This window comes from Orcinus orca, chromosome 8 (genome assembly GCF_937001465.1).
Source record: "Orcinus orca chromosome 8, mOrcOrc1.1, whole genome shotgun sequence".
Classification (NCBI taxonomy): Eukaryota; Metazoa; Chordata; class Mammalia; order Artiodactyla; family Delphinidae; genus Orcinus; species Orcinus orca.
In genome coordinates, this window is record NC_064566.1 from 7023158 (window position 1) to 7030104 (window position 6947).

General features: G+C 56.2%; 1 protein-coding gene across 1 annotated transcript in view; it reads right to left on the minus strand.

The window, feature by feature from the left end:
- The window catches only part of CDC42EP2 (CDC42 effector protein 2), a 111196-nt gene that overhangs the window by 24578 nt on the left and 79671 nt on the right, over positions 1–6947 (minus strand). The gene's annotated exons all lie outside the window — the stretch shown is intronic.

Genomic DNA, 6947 nt, shown 5'->3' on the forward strand with positions numbered 1-6947 from the left:
CCCGAACCTGTTTCTCCCCTACGTGACCCCACTGGAGCGCTGGTTGTTCAGACTGTCCTCAAACCTCTGAAGGAGACTTTTCTGTTCTGACTCCCCTTGGCCTGCCTGAGTGGCATCCGCGAGAGACGTGTGTGTGGCGCCGTGGCTTCTGTGGGCAGAGCGAACCCCTCCGAGTGGTCCATCTGCCCCTGGAGGCTGCTGACCTTAATGATCTGAGGGAGGCCTGTGCTCTTACTGACCCAGAGAGTCAGCAGTCATGGCCCACCCCCCAAACGCAACGGTCAAATGGGCAGGGGACACAGAAGTCCTGGGGAGAGCTGGGACTATTATTATTCTCCCACTTGCAAATTATACCTTTGACAAGTAGTTTAAAATAGCTGAAGAGGACTTCCCTGGTGGCGCAGTGGTTGAGAATCCGCCTGCCAATGCAGGGGACACGGGTTTGAGTCCTGGTGCGGGAAGATCCCACATGTCACGGAGCAACTAAGCCCGTGCGCCATGACTACTGAGCCTGTGCTCTAGAGCCCGCGAGCCACAACTACTGAGCCCACGTGCCACAACTACTAAAGCCTGCGTGCCTAGAGCCCGTGTTCTGCAAGCAAGAGAGGCCACCGCAATAAGAAGCCCGCGCACTGCAATGAAGAGTAGCCCCTGCTTGCACAACTAGAGAAAGCCCATGCGCATGCAGCAATGAAGACCCAACGCAGGCGCAGCCAAAAATAAATAAATAAATAATTTAAAATAAAATAAAACAGCTGAAGAACTCAGTATGGGTGGGGGAGGGGAGGAGGTGCTGAGAGAGGGGCGGGACTGCTGGGAAGGGGGGCGCCTGGCGGGCAGGGGCTTGGGACAGTCAGCTCCTGTGGGCAGGCGGTGGAGCCGGAGGGAGATGACTAGCCCCAGGGTGTGCCCACCCCACTTCCCGGATTCCCCCATATAGCCCTTGTTTTAAATATTTTGACTCGATTTTCATTTCACAAAAAAAAAAAAAAAATTCCAAAGCAGAATCTGTTTTTGGGACATGCATCCTGATCTTTGGAAAATGTGGGTCCCTTCACCAAATGGGGACCACAGGGGGAAAACCCTCTTTCTGGTGCTCTTGGAGGTCCAGGACCCCCGATCATGGACCAGAGGAAGGTGGCAGCGGTCAGGAGCCAGGGGTCCCACTCTGAGAGGGGGTGGGCATGCAGCGCCAGACCCAAGGACCCCAGATTCTGCCCTGGGTTCCAGGATGTGTAGATCCGGACAGGAAGTGCCGGCTCCACCTCTGCAGCTGAGCTGGAGGAAAGGGCGGGCTCAACTGCCCCCTGCCGGCCACAGCCGGACCAGCACTCTACAGACAGTGACCGCGGCCAACTCCCCTCCAAACACCACCCCCCCACCCTCCGCCAGGAATTCTCAACTGGTGGGGGCCAGAAAAGCAGGGGACCACGGGGCACCAGACTTACTGCCTAAAACTGAACTTCTGACCCAGGCCCGGCCCCAACACCCGAGTTCTGGGTGATGTTGGGTAGCCTGCCTGCCTTCTCTGAAATGGGCTGATTTGGGCAGGGAGAAAGGGCCAGGTGGCTCTAAGGCATCCTTCTGGCCTGGAAGAAGAAGGAGCAGTGAGAATCTGTCCTTCCTTGGCTCAGAGCTTTCAGTGTCCATCAGCATCAAGGTCACAGCCAGGCTTTGCTTGGCTCCACTGCCCTGCCCCCTTACCCTCTCACTTTGCTCCACTTGTCTCTATCCTACTGAACCTTTCAGGCCCCCTCCTCCAGGAAGCCTTCCCGGATCACTGACTGCCACCCCATCTGTTGTCTGTTCCCCTTTGTCCTGTGTTGGGTGTGGCCGGCTTATCTATCAGGGCTATCATGTATGTGCAAAGTGGCTTGATTTCCTGGTCCTTTGTGTTCCCATCCCCAGTGTCCCCTGAAAAGCTGACTGAACTCTGAGCTGACATCCTCTTGGGCAACTTGGTCATTAATTCTGCAACTCCCTGTGCAGGGGCATGTAGAATCCTTGTCACTCACTAACACGTGTCAGACTTTCCTGGTACGGTCACTCCAGCCCACTCCTTCCCAGCTTTATATGGTCTTGTCTCTCGAGCCTTTATCTTTTCAGATTGAGCATGTAAGCTTCCCTGGTTGCCCAGCTGCAGCCTCCTGTGGATCTCTCCATGTGTCAGCACGCTGCTGGGCCACTGCAGCTCAAAGCAGGAAGCCCTCCTCCTGTGGCTGGATCTGAGCTGGCCTCCTGGTGAGCTGCAGTGTGGCCAGGGCTGCCTGTACCCAGCTAGCCCAGAGAGGCCAGAAATGGGAAGGCCTACAGGAGTGTCCCAGAGGCTGTAAGTGGTGGAGGATGACCCAGAAATGCCCCAGCCTCAGAAGGGACAACGGGATTACCTGTGTTGATTGTCCTTGCCATCTCTGCTACCTGAAAAGTTAGGGGGTGTCTGGGGGCCGGGAAGACCCTGTCCCACTGCCCCGACCTCCATGGATGGCCTTGGCTGGGCCTCTTCTGGTCTGGGGGGCCACTGGAGCCAGGTGCTGGCTGAGCCAGGCTGTATGTGCCAGGCTGGCTGGAGTAGGCCACTACTGCTTCTCAAAAGCCCCAAAGAAGACCACGACAATAAACCATTAGGGTGGTATTTCAGATTGAATTGCATCCTCCCCACCAAAAAAGAAAAAGTTGAAGTCCTAACCCTCAGGACCTCAAACTATGACCTGAGTTGGAAATACGGTCCTTGCAGATGTAATTAGTTAAGACAAAGTGGAGTAAGGTGGGCCCCTGATCCACATGACTGGCATCCTTATAAGAAGAGATTACAACACAGACACACACAGAGGGAAGACCATGTGATGACACAGGGAGAAGACGGCCATCTGCAAGCCAAGGAGAGAGGCCTCAGAAGGAATCAACCCTGCCGACACCTTGATCTCGGACTTCTAGCCCCAGAGACAGAAAATAGATTTCTGTTCACGCGGTCTGTGGTGCTTTATTACAGCAGCCCAGCAAACTAATACGATACCCCCAACCCCCAAAAGACAGACACACCCCGCATGAAGACGGACACACAGGGAGCAGCCATGTAATGGTGAAGGCAGAGATTGGATTTATGCAGCTGCAAAGCCAAGGGAGGCCAAAGAGTGCCAGCAAAGCGCCAGGAGCTTGGAAGGAACGAGGAAGGAAGGTTCCCCTACAGCTTCCAGAGGGAGCGTGGCCCTGCCAACCAACACCTTTGGTTTGCACTTGGAGCCTCCAGAACCTGAGACAATAAATGTCTTGTTTTCAGCCCCCAGTTTGAGGTGATTTGTCATGGCAGCTCCAGGAAACTCATGCAGGAGGGAACGAAGGGTGCATGAAAATGAGCCCTGGCGCGAGGTGGGTCTTAAGAGATCAGTGACTGAATGAACTTGACATGATCACACACAGAGGCAGCCATGCAGGCCGCAGATGCTTTCACATCTCTCACCCAATGTCGCCCACAACCTTGGAAAGCGGGTGATTGTCTCCATTTCACAGATGAAGAAACTGAGGTCAGAGAGCTGACCTGTGGCCCCACACGGTGGGAGGGGCTGCTGACCCTGCGGACCACTTCCCCCGCCTCTGGAAACCAGGTGCCTGCCTCTCATTTGCAGATGTGCGAGAGCACCGCACTCTGCCCTTGGGGGGGTGGGAGAAGAGACCATTAGATAGGCATCATACCTCCGCCACCAGCCTGAAGAAGTAGGTAGTGCCACCCCGGTGTAGAGATGAGGGAATGGAGGCCCAGAAATGTGATGTAACTCGCTGAAGGCTGCACAGCAGGGATGGAGGAGACAACAATAAATAGGGTGACTGAGTGACCAGTCTGTTCCCAGGGGAGGACAGCCGTCCAGTCTCACAAGCCAGGGTGAAGGGAATGGGCTGTGTGTGCTGAGAAGCCAAGATGGGGAGGCAGTTGGAGAGCAAAGGCCCAGAGCAGGGAGATTGCAGGGCGTGTTCTAGAACCAAGTGGAGCCAGTGTGTCTGGTGCGTAGGGACCAATCCAGGACTTGTATGGCCTGAAGCTTAAATAATTTTAGGGGCCCCCTTTAAAAAAAATTATTTAGGGAATTCCCTGGCAGTCCAGTGGTTAGGGCTCAGCACTTTCACTGCCAGGCGCCCGGGTTCAATCCCTGGTCAGGGAACTAAGATCCCACAAGCCACGCGGCGTGGCCAAAAAAAAAAAAATTATTTAATTCCTATTTTTTCATAAATTTTACAAAACCATAGAACACACTGCTAGGCCCTCCCAGGGACTCGGAAGAGACTCCTGCCAAAGAAAGGCCCTGAAGCTTGAACTTCATTCAGTCCAGGTGACTCAGCCCCAGGCAGGCCCGTGTCTGGGTGCAGAGGGTGGGGGAGGGAGGCCCAGAGTTGATGCTGCTGCCCTCACTGTTCTGTCCACATTGCTGGGCATCGACGGAGCCTGGATTTGGGCCAGTGCTGCCTCGTGGGGATGGCTAAACCAGGGCCCGACCTTGGGGTGTCCATGGGGAGGCAGTGGGAAAACACCCCACCTGCATGGAAGGGAGGGGGTCAGAGCGCGTCACAGACCAGGAAGCTGACTCCCAGGGGACCTTGCAGGACCCGCCCTACCGGCCATGCAGAGCCAGTTTGCCCACCAGGATCTGGTTCCCAGCGGGGCTCCCTCCCCTGTCCCCTTTGGCCATCTCACGGGTGCATGGAATTGAGATCATGGGCTCCTGGCCCTCAGAGAACCAAGAGGCCTCTCCAACTTCGCGTGTGCATATCCCCCTCCAGGACACAAGGCAGGGTTTCCAGGGGTTGGCCGGTCTCTCTCCAGCTGCACCTGGAGCAGTGGCCGTGGCCGGCACGCCACGAGCAGTGAAGGCTGAACTGAGCCTAGGAGAAGGGGGCAGGGCAGGGGAACGACAAGCACAGTGAGGTGATCTGGGTGGGCAGTGCCCCCCTTCTCTCCTTCTGCCGGCCTGGTGGGCACAGGAGAGCACAAAGGCCCTTCTGTGGAGGAGAGCCCTCTGGTGACTGAAATAGTGTGCACCTGTGGGGTGGGAGAGACACGTTCTGAATTTATGCCCATGGAACACCTGTAGAACTAGGGGGAGACTGGGCGGTGGTCCTGGAGAGGAGGCCTGGGTGGAGCTAGCCACAGAGAGGCCAGCCTGAAGCAGAAGTTCCTCCATGGCCCTGGGAGGGGTCCCTGAGTCTGCTGAGCCTTCGCATAGACCGGCAGCCACGCCTGCTCCCCTGACAACCAGGCCACAGTGCAGGGAGGCCTTGTCAGAGCTGGGCAGAGAAGAGGCAAGCATCGCTGCCTGGAGCACAAAGCAGGTGGGCCTAGCTGGCAGGAGAAACCCCCAGACCTCCTGGGTTCTCTGGCCTGTCCCCTGAGGCACTGGCATCCAGACTGGGCCCTGGGTCCCTGGGGCAGAGAAGGTGGCGTGGTGGACAGAAAAAGGCCCCCCAAGATGTCTGCGTCCTAACCCCGGAGCCTATGAATGTTAGGTTACATGACTGGCTTTGAAGATGGAGGAAGGGGCCATGAGCAAAGGAAATGGATTCTCCCCTCAGCCTCCAGAAGGAATGCAGCCCTGCCGACACCTTGATCTCAGCCCAGGGAGACTCATTTCAGACTACGACGTCCAGAGCTGTGAGATCCTGAATGTGGCTTGTTTTATTTTTATTTATTTATTTACTTTTTTGGCCACAGTGCACGGCTTGTGGGATCTTACTTCCCTGACCAGGGACAGAACCCCAGCCCTCGGCAGTGAAAGCATGGAGTCCTAATCACTGGACCACCAGGGAATTCCCTGTGTGTTGTTTGACTAATTTTTTCAAGCTTTATTTATTTATTTTTGATGTGGACCATTTTAAAAGTCTTTATTGAATTTACTACAACATTGCCTCTGTTTTATGTTTTGGCTTCCCAGCCGCGAGGCATGTGGGATCCCAGCTCCCCAACCAGGGATCAAACCCACACCCCCTGCATTGGAAGGGGAAGTCTCAACCACTAGACTGCCAGGGAAGTCCCCACTGTGTGTTGTTTTAAAAGACCAGGTTGGGAATTCCCTGGCGGTCCAGTGGTTAAGACTCAGAGCTTTCACTGCTGTGGACCCAGGTTCAATCCCTGGTCAGGGAACTAAGATCCCGCAAGCGGCCAAAAAAATAAAAGGTCGTGGCCATTTGCGACACCAGCCCTAGGAAACTAGCACAGGTGGTGAGGGCAGAGGGGCCTGGGTGAGAGGAAGGGCTCCAGGCCTGCCAGGCCCCAGGCTGTCAGTGCTCCCTTCCCCACCACAGCGCGGGGGGGGGGGGGGGGGCGGTGTGCCAGCGGCAGGGCCCGGCCTCTCAGGTGGATCCCGTTCTCCCACCCAGCTTTCCAGATACAGGACTTTTAGAGATGATGAAAATAGCTAATGCCTATCGAGTGCCTGTCAACACCAGACCCTGAAGCACCCTAATAACCCTATGAGGTGGGTACTATTATCATTCCCATCAAGAAGAGGCTCAAGATGCCTCATGTAAGTGCCCACGACCATGGTGTCCTGCTGCCCATGCCACACTGAGGACCCCATTCACTGTCACAGACGCCCAAGGGGAGGGGCCCTAGTCCTGGAACCGCACTATTACCGGGACACATGGCTTCCTCCTTCCAGCTCCTGAAATGTTCATTGTGAACCCCACGCCCCCAAACAGTGCCCACCCTCCAGGGCCAAAGCCCACAGTTACCACTGCTGCCTCCTGCGGCGCTTCCAGTGCTCTGGTGTGTGGGTCTCGTGCTGTCCCGTGCCCACCCGCCAACAGCACCTGTGGGAAACAGACTGCCTCCTGGCCAAGCCCGGGGCACGAGGAGACCTCAGGGCTGGCAGGAGAAACCCCCAGACCTCCTGGGTTCTCTGGCCTCTCCCCTGAGGCACTGGCATCCAGACTGGGCCCTGGGTCCCAAGCCCAGAGCGTGA